Source organism: Mustelus asterias, chromosome 24 (assembly GCF_964213995.1).
Source record: "Mustelus asterias chromosome 24, sMusAst1.hap1.1, whole genome shotgun sequence".
Lineage (NCBI taxonomy): Eukaryota > Metazoa > Chordata > Chondrichthyes > Carcharhiniformes > Triakidae > Mustelus > Mustelus asterias.
This window is the reverse complement of record NC_135824.1, coordinates 22,756,790-22,781,523: the sequence shown is the minus strand read 5'-3', so window position 1 is coordinate 22,781,523 and position 24,734 is coordinate 22,756,790. Positions and strand designations below refer to the sequence as shown.

At 43.6% G+C, this 24,734-nt stretch overlaps 1 protein-coding gene across 2 annotated transcripts in view; it reads left to right on the top strand.

Moving 5' to 3' along the window:
* The first annotated feature begins 717 nt into the window (after positions 1-717).
* Positions 718-24,734, top strand: part of cgnl1 (cingulin-like 1) — a 172,975-nt gene continuing 148,958 nt past the window's right edge. Inside the window, exon 1 of one of the 2 annotated variants that reach the window (XM_078241427.1) lies at positions 718-829. The gene's annotated coding sequence lies outside the window, so the exon portion shown is untranslated. Of the gene's footprint in view, positions 1,064-24,734 lie in introns of both variants that reach the window. The other variant, XM_078241426.1, reaches the window with a different exon arrangement.

The following is a 24,734-nucleotide window of genomic DNA, read 5'->3' as shown; positions in this document are numbered from 1 at the left end:
TTTGAATCTTTTTATTTCATTCTGTTTTTCCTTTTGTATTTTTTGTTTTAATATTTATTTCATTGTTTTTTCATTTTTTAAATTTTATTTTCATTTTACTTTAGCTATTTTATTTTTATTTGTATTTTATTTTATATTTTAAATTTAAATTCTATTTTGAGTTTTCATTTATTATATATTTTTATTTTTATAATTTTATTTTTGTTTATTTTTATTTTATATTTTTATTTAATTTTATTTTTAAATATTTTTAATTTTTTGTTTTCTATTAATTTTAATTTCATTTTTGATTTATATTGTGTATTTTATTTTTAATTTTAATTTTATTTTTTATTTTTTTTAATTTTATTTTTTAATATTAATTTTATATTTTTATATATTTTTAATTTTTTGTTTTATATTAATTTTAATTTTTTGATTTTATTGTGTATTTTTTAAATTTTAATTTCATTTTTTGTTTTTATATTTGTTTTTGATTTCTTTTTTATTTTTATATATTTTATTTATTTTATATTTTTATTTTTATATATTTTTTGTGTTTATTTTTTATATATTTTTAATGTTATATATTTTTTTATATATTGTGTTTATTTTATTTGTTGTCTGCTCCCAGAGCAGGTTTCGAACCCGCTCCGTGTCGGCTCTCACAGACTCTCCTGTCAATCAGCAGATGCGCGCTCCCTGCCCTGGCGCGTGCGCGCTGCACTCAGTGTGGAGTTGGTCTGTCTGCCGCTGCCGGCGCTGCTGCTGCTGCGAGGAGATGGGAGACGCTTAGCAGCGGGTCTGACACTCGGGACGCCAGAGGAAAGCAACTTCACCTTGGCAGGAGGTGAGTGGAAAAGTTTCCCCTCCGCCCCCAGAAAGAACTTTGCTTTAAACCTCAGTCAAGCTGACTGGAGAAACAACACGGAGGGCAGGGGAAGGCTTGAAGTTGTTTATTTTCTCCCATTTCACTGCAACTTGTTGCGATTTGCGTTCAGTCCGGAGGTGCATCGATGGGCAGTTAAATAAAAAGGGTGGTCGGGGTATCGCTGGCAGTATTGGATCTGGGAGAAACTTCTTGGTAAGTGGAACTGCTCCTTACTTTAAGATTAAAAGGCTTACAATTGGGAGTATTACCAAGGTCAGTGCTAACCAGACTGGTGCTTCAGTTCACAAACGTGCTGGAATATTCTTCGGGTTCATGTGTTCAACTTCAAAAAACTTTACTCTTGTTGCCCAATATTTTCTCCGCCTTGATAGTGCCCTTTCCCCTGTCTTTCAAGGTCTGCTTTTGACTTTTACACAGTTCTTTGCAGGAATTCAAATTATTTTATGTTTTGAAAACAATCATTTTATTGAGAAAACCTTGACTTATTTTCGCCAACTTCACAGTCTAACAGTCTCTTTGTAAAACTGATCTTTATTAAGTATGCACCAATCCCAATTTAAATCTGAAACACATAATTTGATTCACACAAAGTGTGATTAAAATGTGAGGATTTTAATTTTAATACAGGGAGGAAACATGTTCAAAGCGACGGAAATCCTATTTTTAGATGTGCTTGATCAGTACAATGGGATGCATTAAAATGATGCATTTGGAGGAAAAGTTCACTTTGAAAAGATGTTTGTGTTTATACCTCGTTTGCAGCTACAGTAACTATAAATGAACTTAAAGTTTTAAAGTTTATTAATTCATCACAAGTAGGCTGATGTTAACACTGCAATGAAGTTAAAAGCAAATTACTGCAGATGCTGGAATCTGAAACCAAAAGAGAAAATGCTGGAAAATCTCTGGCAGCACCTGTAAGGAGAGAAAAGAGAGCTGTCGCCTCGAGTCCAGATGACCCTTTGTCATCTGGACCCGTTACTGCAATGAAGTTACTGTGAAAATCCCCTAGTTGCCACAGTCCGGCACCTGCCCGGGTACACTGAAGGAGAATTTAGCATGGCCAATGTACCTAACCAGCACGTCTTTCTGACTGTGGGAGGATACTGGAGCACCCGGAAGAAACCCATGCAGACACGGGGAGGATGTGCAGACTTCGAACCTGGGTCAATGGCACTGTGAAGCAACAGTGCTAACCACTGTGCCACCGTGCTGCTCCGGAACTTGGCAGAATCTGAAGATGTTTATGGAAATGTTAAATCATAAGGAATGATAAAAATTAGAATGGCACCTTGATTATTAATAGGTTTAGGTTAAACTGACACCCAGGATTTGAGTGAAACAGGTCGGAGAGGTCCATTTTGTACCAAGTGAAGGGACGTATGAAAAGGTGAGTAGCTGAAGCATATATGTTCCAGGAAGATCTGTGCTCACTGATCTGTGCCGTGTGCCCTATGGGAAGGATGATAGCGGAATGGTAATATCACTGGATTAGTAATCCAGAAGCTCAGATGAGGGGATGGGTTCAAATTCCACCATGACCACTGGTGAAATTTAAATTCAATTCCTTAGCACCTTCCAAACCCACAACCACTTTCATCTAGAAGGACAAGGGCAAGAAGGACAAGTCGCTAGGTATACATGGGGAGGTAGTAAATTGGATAAGACACTGGCTCAATGGAAGAACACAGTAAGAAGTTTAACAACACCAGGTTAAAGTCCAACAGGTTTATTTGGTAGCAAAAGCCACACAAGCTTTCGAGGCTCTGAGCCCCTTCTTCAGGTGAGTGGGAATTCTGTTCACAAACAGAACTTATAAGACACAGACTCAATTTACATGAATAATGGTTGGAATGCGAATACTTACAACTAATCCAGTCTTTAAGAAACAAAACAATGGGAGTGGAGAGAGCATCAAGACAGGCTAAAAAGATGTGTATTGTCTCCAGACAAGACAGCCAGTGAAACTCTGCAGGTCCACGCAACTGTGGGAGTTACAAATAGTGTGACATAAATTCTGATTCTAGGATCGCATGATAAAGACTCAGGAGGAAAAAAGCAGAAATATTTATGTGAAATAGTGTGACATAAACCCAATATCCCGGTTGAGGCCGTCCTTGTGTGTGCGGAACCTGGCTATCAGTTTCTGCTCCGCGACTCTGCGCTGTCGTGTGTCGCGAAGGCCGCCTTGGAGAACGCTTACCCGAATATCAGAGGCCGAATGCCCGTGACCGCTGAAGTGCTCCCCAACAGGAAGAGAACAGTCTTGCCTGGTGATTGTCGAGCGGTGTTCATTCATCCGTTGTCGCAGCGTCTGCATAGTTTCCCCAATGTACCATGCCTCGGGACATCCTTTCTTGCAGCGTATCAGGTAGACAACGTTGGCCGAGTTGCAAGAGTATGTACCGTGTACCTGGTGGATGGTGTTCTCACGTGAGATGATGGCATCTGTGTCGATGATCCGGCACGTCTTGCAGAGGTTGCTGTGGCAGGGTTGTGTGGAAGAAGCCAGAGAGTGGTTGTGGAGGATTGCTTCTCTGAGTGGAGGCCTGTGACTAGTCGTGTGCACAGTAAGAAGTTTAACTACACCAGGTTAAAGTCCAACAGGTTTATTTGGTAGCAAAAGCCACACAAGCTTTTGGAGCTGCAAGCCCCTTCTTCAGGTGAGTGGGAATTCTGTTCACAAACAGAGCATATAAAGACACAAACTCAATTTACATGAATAATGGTTGGAATGCGAATACTTACAACTAATCAAGTCTTTAACCGCAGGGATCGGTGTTGGGTCCATTGTTGTTTGTCATCTATATCAATGATCTGGATGATAATGTGGTAAATTGGATCAGCAAATTTGCTGATGATACAAAGATTGGAGGTGTAGTGGACAGTGAGGAAGGTTTTCAAAGCTTGCAGAGGGATTTGGACCAACTAGAAAAATGGGCTGAAAAATGGCAAATGGAGTTTAACGCAGACAAGTGTGAGATATTGCACTTTGGAAGGACAAACCAAAGTAGAACGTACAGGGTAAATGGTAGGACTCTGAAGAGTGCAGTTGAACAGAGGGATCTGGGAATACAGGTACAGAATTCCCTAAAAGTGACGTCACAGGTGGATAGGGTCGTAAAGAGTGCCTTTGGTACATTGGCCTTTATAAATCGGAGTATCGAGTATAAAAGTTGGAGTGTTATGGTAAGGTTATATAAGGCATTGGTGAGGCCGAATTTAGAGTATTGTGTACAGTTTTGGTCACCTAGTTACAGGAAGGATGTAAATAAGATTGAAAGAGTGCAGAGAAGGTTCACAAGGATGTTGCCGGGACTTGAGAAGCTGAGTTACAGAGAGAGATTGAATAGGTTGGGACTTTATTCCCTGGAGCGTAGAAGATTGAAGGGAGATTTGATAGAGGTGTATAAGATTTTGATGGGTATAGATAGAGTGAATGCAAGCAGGCTTTTTCCGCTGAGGCTAGGGGAGAAAAAAACCAGAGGGCATGGGTTAAGGGTGAAAGGAGAAAAGTTTAAAGGGAATATTAGGGGGGGGGGCTTCTTCACGCAGAGAGTGGTGGGAGTGTGGAATGAGCTGCCGGATAAAGTGGTAAATGCGGGGTCACTTTTAACATTTAAGAAAAACTTGGACGGGTTCATGGATGAGAGGGGTGTGGAGGGATATGGTCCAAGTGCAGGTCAGTGGGACTAGGCATAAAATGGTTCGGCACAGACAAGAAGGGCCAAAAGGCCTGTTTCTGAGCTGTAATTTTCTATGGTTCTATGGCAGCAGATATATGGGAATACCACCACCCTGCAAGTTCCCCTCCAAGCCACTCACCATAGATAGAACCATAGAAAATTACAGCTCAGAAACAGGCCCTTTGGCCCTTCTTGTCTGTGCCGAACCATTTTATGCCTAGTCCCACTGACCTGCACTTGGACCATATCCCTCCACACCCCTCTCATCCATGAACCCGTCCAGGTTTTTCTTAAATGTTAAAAGTGACCCCGCATTTACCACTTTATCCGGCAGCTCATTCCACACTCCCACCACTCTCTGCGTGAAGAAGCCCCCCCTAATATACCCTTTAAACTTTTCTCCTTTCACCCTGAACCCATGCTCTCTGGTTTTTTTCTCCCCTAGCCTCAGCGGAAAAAGCCTGCTTGCATTCACTCTATCTATACCCATCAAAATCTTATACACCTCTATCAAATCTCCCCTCAATCTTCTATGCTCCAGGGAATAAAGTCCCGACCTAATAGACAAGTCAGGACACCATCCTGACTTGGAAATATATCCGCAATCGCTGGGTCAACTTCCAGGAATTCCCCCTCTAACAGCATTGTGGGTCAACCCACAGCATGTGGACTGCAGCGATTCAAGAAGGCAGCTCACCACTGCCACTTCAAGGGCAACTAGGGATGGGCAATAAATGCCAGTCTAGCCAGCGTCGCCCATGTCCCACGATTGAATTTAAAAAATGGAATACAAATTGATGGGTGCACAAACCTACCTGGTTCACTGATGTCCTTTAGGGAAGGAATCTGCCATGTTGACTCTTAATTGACCTCTGAAATAGCCAAACAAGTTACTCAGGGGAATTAGGAATGGGCATCAAGTGCTGGTCTTGAAGTGTTACCCGAATCCCATGAAAGAATAGAGAATAAAAATCTCAGCTGACTTTGCCACTACACCCTGCCTCCCAGTTAGCTTTCCTGCTATGGGAATGGCTGTCACACCACACACACAGCACCTTATGGTTGTGCGTCGGGCAATGTTAGGATTGAATTTTCTTGTGACAGCCCACACAATAATGTAGCGTAACCAGGGTTTCTTAAACTCAGGACTAGAATAATACATAATACACGGGACTAGCTTAGCAAGAAGCAGCTTGTTCAGGAATGAACAGTGGAGCTGAGGCTGGCATAGATCAGCCATGATTTTATTGAATGGCGGGGCAGGCTTGAAGGGTCTGGTGGCCTGTTGCTTCTTTTTCTTGTGTTCTTGTGAAATTGGGGAGTAAAGAAAGGGAAAAAAACATCTTGGCCTTGAATTTGTGTAGAGGAGTAAGTACCTAAAGGGAGTTTCAAGGCTGTAACACAATGTACAAGCTCAGAAGACAGCCTCCTCGAGCAAAGCTTGAGTATTTGATGAATACATTGACACTCCCATGCATGGTGATGGGTGCTTATTATACAATTTCTAACATTTTTTACTGCTGGTGTGTTCCCAGGCCAATACTGCCGTTGAAATACAACAGCAGCCTTCCATTAGAGATGTTCTAACAAGCTTGGTGTTTAAAGACTATCATTGGATCAATGTAAAAGGATCTTTTATTTGAGTATTTGTATCTCTGTGCCTGACTTGTGTGGTTTAGCAGCAGCCCAGGTGGTAGCACATGGCCTCTGAGTCGAAGGATTGTGGATTTCATACCCAGTCCAGAGACTTGAGCGCAGAAATCTGGGCCAGCACACCGCCGAGGGAGCGCTGCACCTTTCGGGGTATTGTTTTCCCACGCCATGTTAAACCAAGGCTCTATCAACTTTCTCAGGTGATCATAAATAATCTCATGGCACTATTTTAAAGAAGAGTAGTGGAGTTATCCCCAGTATCCTGGCCAATATATATCCCTTAGTCAACATCGCAAAGTCAGATCACTTGGTCGTTATCACTTTGCTGTTTATCAGAGCTTGCTGTGTGCAAATTCACTGTCACATTTCCCACATCTAGCTCCGTTTGAACTCTTGATTTCTGCTGTATCCTAAGCTGCACTAAGTCTTGTTCAGTCATCCATCCTGCTTGCTGACCATTAGGGTGGCATGGTGCCACAGTGGTTAGCACTGTTGCCTCTCAGCGCCAGGGATCTGGGTTCAATTCCAGCCTCAGGTGACTGTGCGGAGTCTGCACGTTCTCCCCGTGTCTGTGTGAGTTTCCTCCCACGGTCCAGTGGATCAGGTGGATTGGCTAAATTGCCCTTTAGTGTCAGGGGGATTAGTAGGGTCAATATGTGGGGTTATGGGGATAGGGCCTGGGTGGCATTGTTGTTGGTACAGGCTCGACGGGCTGAATAGCCTCCTTCTGCAGTGTAGGGATTCTATGATTCTTTATTGACTTCCAGTCCTTCAATGGCAACAATTTAAATATCTTGCCCCGCATGTTTAATTTCTTTAATGACCTTGCCATCCCGATCTGTCAAATCCCCCAACCCTACAATCTTGCTGTGGTCGGAGCTCTTAATTCATATAAATCCCTTATCCTGTTACCCTGTCTTTAGCTCCCTTGCCCCCCATCCCCCACTACACACACAACCTGCTCCTTTAATACCCTTTTGGTCAACCCTCTGAAATTCGCTTTGGTCGATATCCCTTTTATCTGATTCTGCTTCTGTTTAGTGGCGTTCATGGAATCATAGATTGGTTATAGCACTGAAGGAAGCCGTTTGGCCCATTGTGTCTGTCCTGGCTCTCTGCGAAAGCACTTCATCTAGTGTCACTCCCTCACTTTTTACACCTTGGTTCTGAAAATATTTCCTCTTTTCTGATAATTATCCAATTCTCTTCTGAAAGCATTGATTGAATCTGCCTCCCCCACACTCTTGAGCAGTGCATTGAAGGTCCTAACTGCTAGCTGTGTAAAAAAATGTTTCTCCTCAAGTTGCCATTGCTTCTTTTGCCGATCACCTTAAATCTGTGCTTCTGGTTCTTTGACCCCTCAGAGGTGGGAGCAGTTTCTCCTGAACTTCTCTGTCCACGCCGCTCATAGTTTTGAACATTTCTCTCAAATCACCTCTCAATCTTCTCTTCTGCAAGGAGAATAGACCGAGTTTCCTCTATCTATCCCGGTAGCTGAAGTTCCTCATCTCTGGAACCATTCTCATGAACTTTTTCTGAGCCTATTCACATCCTTGTTTTGGCTCCTGCTCTGACCAAGACCGCAAGAAACTACAAAGGGTTGCAAATGTAGCCAATCCATCACGCAAACCAGCCTTCCATCCACACTACACTTCCTGCTGCCTCGGAAAAGCAGCCAGCATAATCAAGGACCCCACACACCAGAACATACTCTCTTCAACCTTCTTCTGTTGAGCAAAATATACTAAAGTCTGAGATCACGTACCAACCGACTCAAGAACAGCTTCTTTCCTGCTGCCATCCGACTTTTGAATGGGTCTACCTTATATTAAATTGATCTTTCTCTGCACCCTAACTATGACTGTAACACCATATTCTGTACCCTCTCCTTTCCTTCTCCCCTATGTACTCTATGAACAGTATGTTTTGTCTATATAGTGCACAAGAAACAATAATTTTCACTGTATCCCAATACATGTAACATTAATAAATCAAACCAATTTCTTCCTAAAATGTGTTGTCCAGAACCCGATGCAATACAACGGTGTTGCATCTAAATTTATCATAACTGCCCTGCTTTTGTACCCTATGCTCCCATTGATAAATCCCAGGATGTTGGTAGCTTCCTTAACTGCACCCTCAACCTGCCCTGCTACCTTCAATGATTAGTTCACGCATATCCCCAGGTCCCTCTGCCCCCATACCCTCTTTAGAATTGTACCCTTGTTTTTATATTGTCTCTCCATGTTCCTCCGACCAAACTGAATCACTTCATTTCCTGCACAACAATAGTGACTGTACTTGAAAAATACTTAATGGCTGTAAAGTGCTTTGGGATGTCCCAAGGTTGTTAAAGATGTTTTATATATTGAAATCTTCTTTTAATAGCCCGAGATAAATAATAGTTGTTGCGCATTCAAGCCCCACTCTAGAAATCTAATCAAATCATTTAATTTGACACTTCAGGGCAATACTGAGGCAGTGCTGCATAGTTTGGGATGCTGTCTTTTAGATGAACCAAGAAAGACCATGTTGTCTAGATCAGATTGATGTGGAAGATTGTATGGCGCTATTCAAAGAAGAATAGTAATCCTCGTGGCCTGTCCAACTTTCCATCTTACATATCCCCTGTGCACAAATTAACTGCATCGTTTGCCCACATAACAGCAGCACAGGCAGTGTCAGACTCCTGACACAGTTGATTCCTGAAAGTAGTGTGGTAAGTCGAAACGCCATCAGTTGGAACTAATTTTCCCATAGGAACAATGTTAAAAATGGAGGATTCATTTCTGAACCAACGCACGATATCCTGTTCTCACTGAATAGTGAAAAGTTTGAGAGATCTTGCTTATAATTGCCTTACAGTGATACTTGCGCCATGATATAAAGTTTTTAAGTTTAAAGTTTATTCATTAGTGTCACGAGTGGGCTTACATTAACACTACAATTAAGTTGCTGTGAAAATCCCCAGTTGGCCCACTCCAGCGCCTGTTCGGGTACACTGAGGGAGAATTTAGCATGGTCAATGCATCTAACCAGCACGCCTTTCAGACTGTGGGAGGAAACTGGGGCACCTGGAGGAAATGCATGCGGACATGGGGAGAATGTGCAAACTCCACACAGACAGTGACCCAAGCTGAGAATTGAACCCGGGTCCCTGGCACTGTGAGGCAGCAGTGCTAACCACTGTGCCACCCCTGATATAATAATGCCCACACACATGCAAAGACACTTGTACACTGTATCTTGGAAGCAATTTGTCCTTCCTGAAAAACAGAAGAACAAGGAACATAACTGCTCGTTGACGTGGCGTCATCAGGTCGAATCCAGTGTTGTAGAGTCAAAACAGGGTGTCAATTTGTAAATGTCATAAGTGCCGTTTGTCGTAACTCAAACCTCGTAAAGTTGAGGACTGCCTGTAACCTACATTCCAAAATAAGTAATTGGATGTGAAGCTTTTTGGGATGTATTGAGGACATGAAAGGTGGTGTCTAAACATTATACTAAAGTACAGACTAATACACTCATAGTTAACACTAACAAGTCCATTATGCATGCTGCTGCGTTCAGGCCATTAGTATCAGGCTCCAGACCTGTCTACAACATTATGTTGCACATTTAAACCAGAGTGTTAAGTTAAGGCAACAGGCACAAGTCAATGCAATTAACTAGTGCCCAATCCAACAGAAAAATCCTGGATGTTTATGACCATGGTTACAGGCACACAATGTGAATCGAGTAAAAACTGAATTCAGGTGAAGCTCTTGATGCTGAACAGTTGGAGAATATTCTCATGCAAAGCCAGAGAATAGATGTTTGGGGGAGGATAGGGTTAAAGTATCGATGTAACTTCAAAAAACGTACTGTAGCTTGATGGGTGCTAGATTTTCTGACAGTGGTTGAAAAGGTTGAAGTTTAAAAAGGAAATTCTAATTCTGAATTTTATTTTGCATCATCTTGGCTGTGAATAAATATTGGTTGAATCCAGTTAAGGTTGGATATTGTTTTAAAGCAAAACATATATTCCAACTAATTTGAGCATTAGTCAGGGGTCTGAAATTTGGAGGTGGCACTTCAGTATTTGCATCTGTTTTGCCTGATTGGTGTTTTCGGAGCAATATTAAAACTTAGCAGATTCTTCCATTCAAATAACCTCTTAATTTGAAAAAAAGCTGATGGCTTTTGCAACGTTGGGACTTTCTCCTTATTCACAAACCCTTTCCCGAACCGATGTACAGGAATTAGGGGCGGCACGGTAGCACAGTGGTTAGCACTGCTGCTTCACAGCTCCAGGGACCTGGGTTCGATTCCTGGCTTGGGTCACTGTCTGTGTGGAGTTTGCACATTCTCCTCGTGTCTGCGTGGGTTTCCTCCAGGTGCTCCGGTTTCCTCCCACAGTCCAAAGATGTGCGGGTTAGGTTGATTGGCCATGCTAAAATTGCCCCTTAGTGTCCTGGGATGCGTAGATTAGAGGGATTAGTGGGTAAAATATGTAGGGATATGGGGGTAGGGCCTGGGTGGGATTGTGGTCGGTGCAGACTCGATGGGCCGAATGGCCTCTTTCTGTACTATATGGTTTCTATGTTTCTATGAATTAGGTTGACTGACTGCTCTTTGTTATCTGCTCCATTATTCTTGATCTCTGTGAGCTTGCCCTGTGAGATTGTCAGCGGGGCTGTTGGATTCTGGCAGATATCGCTGTGGAGTCATCCCTGACCTGGTTTTGCACCACCCCATGAGTGAAAAGGGATTGCTAGATCAATGTTCAAGAATAGAGCTTTCTCCCTTGCTTTTGGCCTGAGGATCTTAAAAGCTATATGTATTTGGCTATAATTAGCCAACTTGGAGGAAATAAGGGATCAAATCTATCCTTTTCCTGTCTATTTTTAAGAAATATAAATTCTAATGGTAAGACGTAAAGTGGCAGCTTATTGGAATTATGGAATATCATCTTTTTGACCGTTTGGAAACAATTGAGGCCATAGTTTCCTAATTATTCTTTTCTGCTGTAGTCCGTGCATTTTAACTATTAATAGAGATTGGGAAAAATAGCTGCCGCTTTTCAGTTCATTAAGACCAGTTTCAAGTTTGTCTTTTCCTCATCTCTTGAACTGTACTTGGTTGGAGCTTTTATTCTTAGAGCTGTACTAACGCTGTATATTCCTTCATCTCATTAACTTGCTGTTCCACCTAAGTCTGAATACTCATGGAATCCCTACAGTACAGAAGGAGGCCATTCGGCCCATTGAGTTTGTACCGACCAAAATCCCACCCAGGCCCTATCCTGTAACCCCACACATTTACCCTGCTAATCCCTCTGACACTAAGGGTCAATTTAGCATGGCCAATCAACCTAACCCGCACATCTTTGGACTGTGGGCGGAAACTGGAGCACCCGGAGGAAACCCACGCAGACACAGGGAGAAAGTGCAAACTCCACACATACAGGGACCTGAGGCCGGAATTGAACCTGGGTCCTAGCACTGTGGGGCAGCAGTGCTAACCACCGTGCCACCCCGGTGTAAGTAGTAAACAGTGAAAGGTAAAGTCACCATAGTCCTAGATGACTATAGTCTGATCTCCCTTGTGACAGGGAGAGCTGACTGGTGGAGATTTAACCTGAGGACCATCCCATCTCAGGCAAGGGGCAAGGTTGAGAAGGTGGGGCCTTCACGAATAATCTCAGCCAGTACTGGAATTGAACCCACGCTGTGGGCATTGCTCTGCATCACGAACCAGCTGTCCACCCAACTGAGCTAAATGGACCCCCAGTCTGAATAGTACCAGTAGGAGCTTACAGAAAACAGTACAACTCTCTGCTATGAAGAACTTTGCACTGGTTTATTTAAGGTTGTGAAAATATAGTAGTTGAGTGTTCCGAATTGCATCATGAAAAATATAAAATTGAATTATATAAATCTGATCATTTGTGGGCTGATGGTGGAAAAAAAATACTTTGGACGCAGCTGGATTGTGGTGAAATCAATTGGTTCCCTCTTTTTGCAGAGAAGGGTAGTTGCCTCTTCTCCCTGGTCTAGGTTTTCCCTGGTTCCAGTCCCATGCTGTGGCTGACTCTTGATGCCGTTAGGGCAACCAGAGGAGTGGCAATAATAATTGCTGCATCAGCAGTTTTACCCACAAACTTTGCCTTCTTTGCCCCTGCCCTTTTCTTCAGGCCAGCATTAGTTTTATCAAATTGAACAATGTTTCCCGTTTATTATCCCCATATTGGATAGTTGGTATCTAGCTGCTGTTTGCTTCTTGAGTGTTCCATGGTTTGCGCAATAAATCTTTGCTGACATCCATTTTATGGTTTAATAACTCGCTCCAATACTTTCCCACTGTTCTCAGATATCACAATCGTATGTGAAGAGCTTTCCTGCTGCCTTTTTGTTGTGTCTCGCCGCAGGTAAACTAGGATTTCTTTTCAGTGCTTGGAACGGTATATTAGGCGAAAACAAGCCTATTGCTCTATTTTTAAGCGACTCCACTGACTCACCCTTCCAATATTTTTCTCTCAACACTTTCCACTCCAGAACTCTTGAGCCTGTTGAACTCTCTGCTTCATTAGACTTTCTTGGTGGAGATTTCAGTCAAACCTTTGTGGGAACATGTTCCACCCTAACCTTAGACAAACGCAGCCCATCCAAAGCAGGTGATTTTCCTACTGTGAAGACGACCAATCTTTTAACATTATCCCCTTTATTTTCTATCCCATCCAACATCACTCTGTGTTCTCTGAACCTATGTTAGACTCTTATGTATTTGCCCTCCGTCTGATCCCTCCTATTTCTGAACCTTTTTAATCCCAGCTCTGTTGCCTGACCCAGGGCCCTGTCCACTCTCGAATGTTTCATCTTTGTATCCATTCTAAAAGGAGGTAATATCTGTAATAGTCTTGTGTAAATTCAGACAATGTTTCAAACTACCACTTTATATTCACTTGCTATTGGGTTTTGTATCTTTTCTATAGTTGTATATTTTAATAAAATCATAGAATAGTTAGAGCACAAAATGAAGCTCTTTGGCCCATTGTCACTGTGCTTACTATCTGAAGGAGCCACTTTGTCCCCTTCTCCTCATACCCTGCAGATGCTTCCTTTCCAGATGATAATCCAATTCTCTCTCGAATGTCTCTATTGAGCCTGCCTCCGCCACATTCTCGGGCAGTGCATTCCAGATCCTAATCTGGGCAGCACGGCGGCACAGTGGTTAGCACTGCTGCCTCACAGCGCCAGGGACCTGGGTTCAATTCCAACCTCAGGTGACTGTCTGTGTGGAGTTTGCACGTTCTTCCAGTGTCTGTGTGGGTTTCTTCCAGGTGCTCTGGTTCCCTCCCACTGTAAGAAGTCTCACAACACCAGGTTAAAGTCCAACAGGTTTATTTGGTAGCAAATACCATAAGCTTTCAGAGCGGTACAGGTACAGAAGGTTCACCCCAGTCCAACGCCGGCATCTCCAGTTCACCCCAGTCCAACGCCGGCATCTCCACATCTGTATCTTTAAGACCTGGCTGGCTTTAGGGATTCGCATTCTAATCAGTATTCTGTAACTTGATGTTGTGTCTCTGTGCACTGTTTGAGAGCACATTTCCACTCCATCTGACGAAGGAGCAGCGCTCCGAAAGCTTATGGTATTTGCTACCAAATAAACCTGTTGGACTTTAACCTGGTGTTGTGAGACTTCTTACTGTGTTCACCCCAGTCCAACGCCGGCATCTCCACATCATCCCTCCCACTGTCCAAAGATGTGCGGGTTAGGTTGATTGGCCATGCTGAATTGCCCCTTCGTATCAGGGGGATTAGCAGGGTAAATACGTGAGGTTATGGGGATAGGGCTTGGGTGGAATTGTTGTTGGTGCAGACTCGATGGGCCAAATGGCCTCTTTCTGCACTGTGGGGATTCTATAAATCACTCGCTGCATGATAACATTTTTGTTCATGTCATTGTTGCCTCTTTTGCCAATTACCTTAAATCTGTGCCCTCTGATCCTCGATCCTTCCACCAATGGAAGCAGCTTCTCCCTATCTACTCTGCCTTCTTCATTTTGAATACCTCAATCGTCAATTCTCCTCACAATCTTCTCTTCACCAGAGAACATTGATCCCTGGCACGCCGCTCCCTCAACTCTCCAGATTGAGCATTTTAGTAATCTTCAACAAGGAAAAACTCAAGGATTCAGAGAACCCAATTGAAGTAGTTACGTTTCAGTAAGAAAAATTGTTTGGTGGTGATCAATAGTTAGCAGATTTTTGAAAAAGTGCTGGAATGGATGTGACATAAAGTTTTGTGGAGTCCTTGGTTTGCATCGACCACACAAGTAGAGCAATGTCAGGTGACTTAATGCGTTTCAATTATGAGATGGACAGCGCAATGTCCTTTTTTCACAAACCTAACGATGGATTGGCGCAACCTTTGGAAATATTTGCCTCACGCCTGACGTTGCTGTATAATTTATGCGTAAAGGGTAGTGAGCTCTAGTGATTAGCTTCACAGTTATTTTTGATAGGAAAATCTGGGCCATTAACTGCTGTGGTCTGAGTCCACCTTAATACCAGGAAAAGGTTTTGGTGTGAAGAAGGAAACTTTGCTTTGGCAACTAACCTACAACACTGTGTTGTGCCATTGCAAAGATCAGAATCTTGTGATTCCATAGATGCCAAGTGCTGAAGGAATTTGTTTTGAAATCTTCAACTTACTTGACAGGCAGAACAATGGGAATCTTCCTCCCCCCTCAGACTATTTGATGATCTTATCATTTAAGATTTTTGCAAAGCTGGTTTTTTGGTGGCAAAAGGTCACCATTATGCTAATGATTTGCTGCACATACTTTTCCCTCACACTCAGCTCAAAAACTCATTTTCACAGATAAATCCAAGCTTCTTCTGAAACTGAAACATGACTTTTTGCATTAAGTAGCCTGGCATACAGGGTGAACCCTTGTACTGGTGAGGTATGCACTAGAAAGTAACACAGGTCAACAATTTACATTCTTTATCTCTGATGGCGCGGTGATAGACAGCATCTTTCAGGCTGCAAAGCCTACCTACCGTGTAGTTAAACAAGAAAGGCAAGTACAGCACATTTTTCCAGACGGCTGTGCTTAATTTATGGTTCCTGTTTCAAACTAAACATGTTTAAACTCCAGTAGATACTCAAATTAGTACTTAGTTTGGACTATTTGTAATTGAGGGCTTATGAAACATTGGATTTTCTACTAAGCTCAACTTATTATAAGTACATTGCTGCTCATTGCTAGTATTTCCCGATACTTTTAAGACCATGTTAAAAAATAAAAAAGATACAGGTTACAGCTATAACTGGTAAAAAGGTTTCAAAGTCACAGAGCCAAATAACTCGTACATCTTCAAAGTAGAGCCAAACTTAGCCTTGCTCACAAGACACTATTAAGACAATTGCTTTGCCCGTGGGCAAACATATAACAATTGATAGCTGCTTGCTCTATGCCCATTTATCTCTTTAACCAGATGCCCGCTTCTAGTGATAATTAGGTGCATTGTCCTGTGATGCACATCCTGACAGGCCTTTATTAGTTGTCACCAGCCTCTGCAAGACACAGGAAGTTGCAACAAAATCAGGTGATGGCAATAGTGACAAAGGATTGGTCAGCTCATTTAACTAGATGGCTGGCGTGTGATTCACAATCACGTCAACAGGTTTAATTTCCATTCCAACTGAGATACAATAAGGACCTGCCTCCTCCTCGCCCTGACCCAGAGAGTGGAAGACAATAGCAAACCACCACTGACAAAAACCACCAAGAAAGCAGCTCAGGATGAGGCACCACTGGACAGTGAGCCAAGGACCTGTCTTCAGACAAAGCGCACACACACACGAACGAAATGAATGATGACAAGCTATGGATTCTCGCGGCATGGTGGCACAGTGGTTAGTGCTGCTGCCTCACGGCGCAAGGGACTAGGGTTCGATTCCGGGCTTGGGTCACTGTCTGTGTGGAGTTTGCACGTTCTCCCCGTGCCTGTGTGGGTTTCCTCTGGGTGCTCCACTTTCCTCCCACACTCCAAAGATGTGCATTGGCCATGCTAAGTTGCCACTTAGTGTCAGGGGGACTAGCAGGGTGAATGCGTGGGGTTGCGGGGATGGGGACTGGGTGGGATTGTGGTCGATGCAGACCTGATGGGCTGAATGGCCTCCTCCTGCACTGTAGGGGTTCTATGATGAAATATTAAAGCAGCCAGTCATAAAACAAATTACATGTCATACTCTGTCACTGTTTTGATTTTAATCCCCCATTGCTTTTTGCAACCTATGGAATTTCATGTTATATGAGATGTTTTAGGAGAATGGGATCATATCGCTTGTGTCCCGTTAGATGTACTTGGATTGATGCACTGACTGCCACTAGTAATGAATCTAGTAGAAGCCAACTTTGAAAATATCAGTGCACTTCACTTTGATCTGGGTCTTTGTAAAGTGAAAACTTTACCAAGCATACTCATATTTTCTTGACAAGTCCATCTTATTTTGAACAATCCTCGAACAAATCATGCATAATCCTCTATTAGATGAATAATATAATCCTCTATCATTTAATACCTCAAAGGCTGGTCATATTCCAGTACGGAGGAATTCCCACACTTGGTGGGAAACTCAAGTTGGCAGCCTGGCCACTACAGTGGTACAGTGGTTAGCACCTCTGCCTCACAGCGCCAGGGACCCAGGTTCAATTCCCCGCTTGGGTCACTGTCTGTGCGGAGTCTGCACGTTCTCCCCGTGTCTGCGTGGGTTTCCTCCGGTGCTCTGGTTTCCTCCCACAGTCCGAAAGATGTGCTGGTTAGGTGCATTGGCCACGCTAAATTCTCCCCCTGTGTACCCATATAGACCCCGGAGTGTGGTGACAAGGGGATTTTCAAAGTAACTTCATTGCAGTGTTAATGTTAGCATACTTGTGACACTAATTAATAAACTTTAAACTGTTGATTTTGAAAGAGTGGATATTTCTGACTATCTTCTATGGTTTAAGCTGATCGGGTAGTACATTATCAGAATATTTGCTGACAGTGCAAAGATAGTATGGGATGGAAATAATGGAAAGAATGTGATAAGCTTCTGTTACAGGCAGCTTTAACATATGAAATAGGAGCAGTTGCAGGCCATTCTGCCCCTCAGCCTTGCTCTGCCATTTATTAGGAGCGTGACTGACCTATTTTGTGTTTCTAATTCCACATTCCCATCTAGCCCCAATAACTTTGATTCCCTTGCCTAACAAGAGTCTATCTCCGCCCTAAAAGTATTCAATGACCTCACGTCCACGGCCTCTGTCCAAAGTCGGACAACTCTCTGAAAGAAAAAAATTCTCCTTATCTCTGTCCTAGAAGGGCGACCCCCAATTTTAAAGCAGTTGCTCCGAGTTCTGGACTCACCCACAAGAGGAAATATCCTTTCCACATCCACCTTGTCAAGGCCATTCAGGGTATTATAGACTTCAATCAAATCACCCCTCACTCTTCTAAACTCCAGTGGAAACAAACCCAACCCATCCACTCTAACCTCATAGGACACCCGACTCAATCTAGGTAACAATCTAATGAACCTTTTTTGGAAGAAGCAGTATAATGTACTTGAGGAGGCTAACTAGGATTGAGATGTGGAGGGTGGAATCAGTTCAACTTAGTTTTATTCTGTTGAACTGATGAATCCAAAGAGAAATGATTCCTTTTATAAGATCATTGTCTCCCCATTGAGATCTATTTTAAGCTTTTAACTTTTTGGCCCTTTACGTTGTATCAAGAACTTATCACCATGGACCAGGGTCTCTTTGTTGAATACATTTATAGTTTTAAATACTGCAGCTGGGCCTATGGACTTTGGGTGATGGGTAGTACCTTAAATACTAAGGTGAAAAAAAGATGCCTGAGTGAGTAGCAAGCAAATGAGTTAACATCATGATAGTTTTACGGTTTATTTATTAGTGTCACAACTAGGCTTAACACTGGATCCGCATCTGAAATGCGGTAACCTGCAAGGCAGCAGAAGATGCTGGAAAAGTGGGATTAGAATGGGTGGCTAGTGATTTTTCAGCCGATGTAGACACAGTGGGCTGAATGACCTCTTTCTATGCCGTAACTTTTTTGTGGTTTTCTTTTTTTTGCCTTGAAAACAACCCTTTGATTATGGGATTGACATGAATAATTTATATCTTTAATAGAGATGTTGGCCCTCTTACTGGACCCTCTTGTTCCATCGAAAAACCCATTGTTTACAAGCTGCTTTTAGAGCTTCTTCGATCTGGGGAAACTATGTGAATAATTGAAATCTCCCTGGTTTACAGTCCAAGTTCAAAGCCCATTTTAAGATGCCCTTGAGACATACCCTCTTTATCAAGAGGTGCGGGGGGGGGGGGGGGGGGGGGGGGCATCCAATGTTTAGGCTTTTCCCACTTCCAACTTTCATTTGATAAACACAGGCTACTCTTTTATGGGTAATTACCCCGAGATGTTTGATTTTCACTTAATTTAACTTTTGTTTACCGGCTCCTGAATCAAGGGTTTGCGTTTAGAAATTCCCAACTCCAAACTAAAGGTATATTTCTAGAACATGATGAAGTATGAAATTAGATTCACAACAATAGTCCAGTTCTTAACAGATGTTGAACAATGAAGAACTTTTCTCTCCTCCGTAAATGTAATATGTAGATTTAATGCATTTCTAATTAAATTATGAAAATCGTTCAGTGTATGTAATTTTTAGTGAAATACATTCCCAAGTTCAATGTTGGAATGTGATTAACGTGTAATACTTGTAATGCTATTCCAAATTTGTGTTTGATGTAGAACGGAATATGTCACAATCCGATCAGTCTGAATTGTCCAGATACCAATGTTATTACTTCCATAAGCCAATTGGTTCGAATGTTCTTCCTCTTTAATGAGCAGTTAATTTTGGATCTGCCTAATGACTTCTTGCCCATGTTTGTAGTGCAAATCTGCTTCATGGCCATGCTGCAGATGTCAGACGTATCGTTCAGGTCACGTATGAAAATATACAATATGACCAAAAAAGAACCTTGAAACACAATAAAAGGAAAATTTTACAGGGTCAAAAGTCAAGTATGCTTGGATTAAAAGTAGCTATTGTACTGCAGTGGATATTGTTTCTGCAAAGATTAAAGCTGGCGCATTACTCATCCACATTGTTCAAGTTTCCTTTACAAGTCGAAGGAAGTGATTGCATTCATTTTTAATGGATTTGGCAGTACACCTTGTTTTAGTTGCCATTTCTCTTGCAGTTTGTTTGAACATACCAATTAGTTTCTCTAAAATCGGATACAGTATATTTTGTAACTCTGTGTACTAGTTGCTGGTTACTGGGGCCAAATGTTCAAGAAGAAAATTGATTGATAACACACGGTTTTCACCAGCTCCTCCACAACGGGCATCGTCTGCCTACGCAGTTTCTAACCACGTTGGTATTAGAAAGAAGCGTTTGAGTTTTCACCCCGCTCCGAGGCCCAAAATGTTAATAGAATCCTTACAAAGAACAAAGAACAAAGAACAGTACAGCACAGGAAACAGGCCCTTAGGCCCTCCAAGCCTGTGCCGCTCCTTGGTCCAACTAGACCAATCGTTTGTATCCCTCCATTCCCAGGCTGCTCATGTGACTATCCAGGTAAGTCTTAAACGATGTCAGCGTGCCTGCCTCCACCACCCTACTTGGCAGCGCATTCCAGGCCCCCACCACCCTCTGTGTAAAAGAAATCCCTCTAATATCTGAGTTATACTTCGCCCCTCTCACCTTGAGCCCGTGACCCCTCGTGATCGTCACTTCTGATCTGGGAAAAAGCTTCCCACCGTTCACCCTATCTATCCCCTTCATAATCTTGTACACCTCTATTAGATCTCCCCTCATTCTCCGTCTTTCCAGGGAGAACAACCCCAGTTTACCCAATCTCTCCTCATAGCTAAGACCCTCCATACCAGGCAACATCCTGGTAAACCTTCTCTGCACTCTCTCTAACGCCTCCACGTCCTTCTGGTAGTGCGGCGACCAGAACTGGACGCAGTACTCCAAATGTGGCCTAACCAGCGTTCTATACAGCTGCATCATCAGACTCCAGCTTTTATACTCTATACCCCGTCCTATAAAGGCAAGCATACCATATGCCTTCTTCACCACCTTCTCCACCTGTGTTGCCACCTTCAAGGATTTGTGGACTTGCACACCTAGGTCCCTCTGTGTTTCTATACTCCTGATGACTCTGCCATTTATTGTACAACTCCTCCCTACATTATTTCTTCCAAAATGCATCACTTCACATTTGTCCGGATTAAACTCCATCTGCCACCTCTCCGCCCAATTCTCCAGCCTATCTATATCCTGCTGTATTGCCCGACAATGCTCTTCGCTATCCGCAAGTCCAGCCATCTTCGTGTCATCCGCAAACTTGCTGATTACACCAGTTACACCTTCTTCCAAATCATTTATATATATCACAAATAGCAGAGGTCCCAGTACAGAGCCCTGCGGAACACCACTGGTCACAGACCTCCAGCCGGAAAAAGACCCTTCGACCACTACCCTCTGTCTCCTATGGCCAAGCCAGTTCTCCACCCATCCAGCCACTTCTCCTTGTATCCCATGAGCCTTAACCTTCTTAACCAACCTGCCATGTGGGACTTTGTCAAATGCCTTACTGAAATCCATATAGACGACATCCACGGCCCTTCCTTCATCAACCGTTTTTGTCACTTCCTCAAAAAACTCCACCAACTTTGTAAGGCACGACCTCCCTCTTACAAAACCATGCTGTCTGTCACTAATGAGATTGTTCCGTTCTAAATGCACATACATCCTGCCTCTAAGAATCCTCTCCAACAACTTCCCTACCACGGACGTCAAGCTCACCGGCCTATAATTTCCTGGGTTATCCCTGCTACCCTTCTTAAACAACGGGACCACATTCGCTATCCTCCAATCCTCAGGGACCTCACCCGTGTCCAAAGAAGCGACAAAGATTTCCGTCAGAGGCCCAGCAATTTCATCTCTCGTCTCCCTGAGCAGTCGAGGATAGATGCCATCAGGCCCTGGGGCTTTGTCAGTTTTAATGTTCCCTAAAAAACCTAACACTTCCTCTCTTGTAATGGAGACTCTCTCTAACGGGTCAACACCTCCCTCCGAGACACTCCCAGTTAACACGCCCCTCTCCTTCGTGAATACCGATGCAAAGTATTCATTTAGGATCTCCCCTATTCCCTTGGGTTCCATGCATAATTCCCCTCCTTTGTCCCTGAGAGGTCCGATTTTCTCCCTGACAACTCTTTTGTTCCTAACGTATGAATAGAATGCCTTAGGATTCTCCTTAATCCTGCCTGCCAAGAACATCTTGTGACCTCTTTTTGCCCTTCTAACTCCCCGTTTGAGTTTTTTCCTACTCTCTCTGTATTCCTCCAGAGCTCCATCTGTTTTCTGTTGCCTGGACTTAACGTATGTCTCCCTTTTCATTTTAATCAGATCCTCAATTTCCCTGGTTATCCACGGCTCTCGAATCCTACCTTTCCTATCTTTCCTTTTTACAGGCACATGCCTATCCTGCAGCCTTATCAATAGTTCCTTAAAAGACTCCCACGTGCCAGACGCGGACTTACCCTCGAACATCCTCTCCCAATCAACATCCACCAATTCCTGCCTAATCCGGCTATAGTCAGCCTTCCCCCAATTTAGCACCCTGCCCGTAGGACAGCACTCATCCTTGTCCATTACTATCCTAAAGTTAACAGAGTTGTGGTCACTATTTGCCACATGTTCCCCTACCGAAACTTTGACGATCTGACCGGGCTCATTTCCCAGAACTAGGTCCAGTATAGCCCCCTCTCTATCTACATACTGTTCCAAAGAACCTTCCAGTACGCATTTTACAAATTCCTCCCCGTCCGGACCCCCGGCTCTAAGCACTTTCCAGTCTGTGCCAGAGAAATTAAAGTCCCCCACTACAACAACCCTATTTTTTCTGCACCTATCCAGAATCTCCTGACATATCCTTTCCTCCACTTCCCGTGGGCTGTTGGGTGGTCTGTAGTACACCCCCAGCATAGTGACTACACCCTTCCTGTTTCTGAGTTCCACCCACAGCGACTCAGTACATGACCCCCCTAAGTTGTCTACCCTCTGCACCGCGGTAATATGCTCCTTAACTAATATCGCTACTCCCCCACCTTTTTTAGCCCCTCCTCTGTCTCGCCTAAAACACTTATACCCCGGAATATTCAGCTGCCAGTCCTGTTCTTTTAACCAAGTTTCCGTCACCACAACCACATCCAAATTCCGCATAAGCATTAAGGCCCTAAGTTTGTCTGTTTTACCTGTTACGCTCCTCGCATTGAAGCAGATGCACTCCAGACCTCCAGGCCCACTCAGGTCATCCTCCTCCAGAGTGCTCCTCTTCTTAGCTAGCCTTGCCCTGGCCCCCAGCTCAAGATGTGGAGATGCCGGCGTTGGACTGGGGTAAACACAGTAAGAAGTTTAACAACACCAGGTTAAAGTCCAACAGGTTTATTTGGTAGCAAAAGCCACACAAGCTTTCGAAGCTCTAAGCCCCTTCTTCAGGTGAGTCTTCATCAGGTCTCACCTGAAGAAGGGGCTTAGAGCTTCGAAAGCTTGTGTGGCTTTTGCTACCAAATAAACCTGTTGGACTTTAACCTGGTGTTGTTAAACTTCTTACTGTGTTTACCCCAGCTCAACCCCAGCCTCAGTATTTACTGACCTACTGTTTTGTTCCCCACCCCCCTGCCACACTAGTTTAAATCCTGCCGAAACACTCTAGCAAAACTCCCAGCCAGGATATTTGCTCCCTTCCAGTTAAGGTGTAACCCATCCTTTCTGTACAGTTGCCATCCTGACTTGAAGATTTCCCAGTTATCTATGAATTAAAAACCCTCCCTCTTGCACCAGTCCTTTAGCCACGCGTTCAACTGTAGAATCTCCCTGTTCCGAGCCTCACTTGCACTAGACACCGGGAGCAGTCCAGAGATCGCTACCCTGGAGGCCTTACTTTTTAGCCTAGCACCCAACTCCCTGAATTTCTCTCGTATGACCCCCCTGCTCTTCCTACCTACATCATTTTCACCAATGTGTATAATCACATCCATTTGACTACCTTCCTTTTAAAATATGCTTCCTACCCTCTCGGAGACATCCAGTACCCCGGCACCAGGGAGGCAGACTACCATCCTGGATTCTCGTTCACTCCCACAGTGGACTACAGTGCAGAAGGAGGCCATTCGGCCCACTGAGTTTGCACCGACGACAATCCCACCTAGGCCTTAGCCCCGTAACCCCACATATTTACCCCACTAATCCCTCTAACCTACGCATCCCGGGACACTAAGGGGCAATTTAACATGACCAATGCACCTAACCCGCAGATCTTTGGACTGGGAGGAAACCGGAACACCCTGAGGAAACCCATGCAGACAAGGGGAGAATGTGCAGATTCTCCAAGCCGGGAATCGAACCTGGGTCGCTGGAGCTGTAAGGCAGCAGTGCTAACCATGGTGCCATTGTGCTGCCTTGATGTTGTACTGCATTAGCCTACCGTTATTTGATTGTTCGTGATCTTGGCATTCTCACAATATTTTAACCATGGGAGATGGATCACTTTCCCATCTGCCTGTCTCTCTTTATTTTGTTGAGGAAGCTGTGGTTCTTAATTCAGTTTTTATTTAATCCCCCAATGGCACAGTGGTTAGCACTGCTGTCTCACAACGCCAGGGACCCAGGTTCGATTCCTGGCTTGGGTCACTGTCTGTGTGGAGTCTGCACATTTCTCCGTGTTTGCGTGGGTTTCCGCCGGGAGCTCCGGTTTCCTCCCACAGTCCGAAAGACGCGCTGGTTAGGTGCATTGGCCATGCTAAATTCTCCCTGAGTGCACTTGAACAGGCGCCGGAGTGTGGCAACCAGGGGATTTTCACAGTAGCCTCATTGCAATGTTAATGTAAGCTGGAATGCTGGGATCTGAAACCAAAAGAGAAAATGCTGGGAAATCTCAGCAGGTCTGGCAGCATCTGTAAGGAGAGAAAAGAGCTGATGTTTCAAGTCCAGATGACCCTTTGTCAAAGCTAAAAGGCATAGAAAGTGGGAGATATTTATACTGTGGGGTGAGGGAATGAAAGATGAATCATAGCCACAAAAACAACATTAGCAGCCTTCCCCCTGGTTTCTGTGGCTACGACTCATCTTTCATTCCCTCATCCCACAGTATAAATATCTCCCACTTTCTATGCCTTTTAGCTGTGACAAAGAGTCATCTGGACTTGAAACATCAGCTCTTTTCTCTCCTTACAGATGCTGCCAGACCTGCTGAGATTTTCCAGCATTTTCTCTCTTGGTTAATATAAGCCTACTTGTGACACTAATAAATAAAATGAACCACTGGAAGTTGGCTTAATTTCATTTTAAATGCTCCAGCTTTAGCTCAGCACCCATTTTCTTTAGCACCCATGGAATATCTTGGGACTTTTTTTTTACAGTAAAAGCATAATATAAAT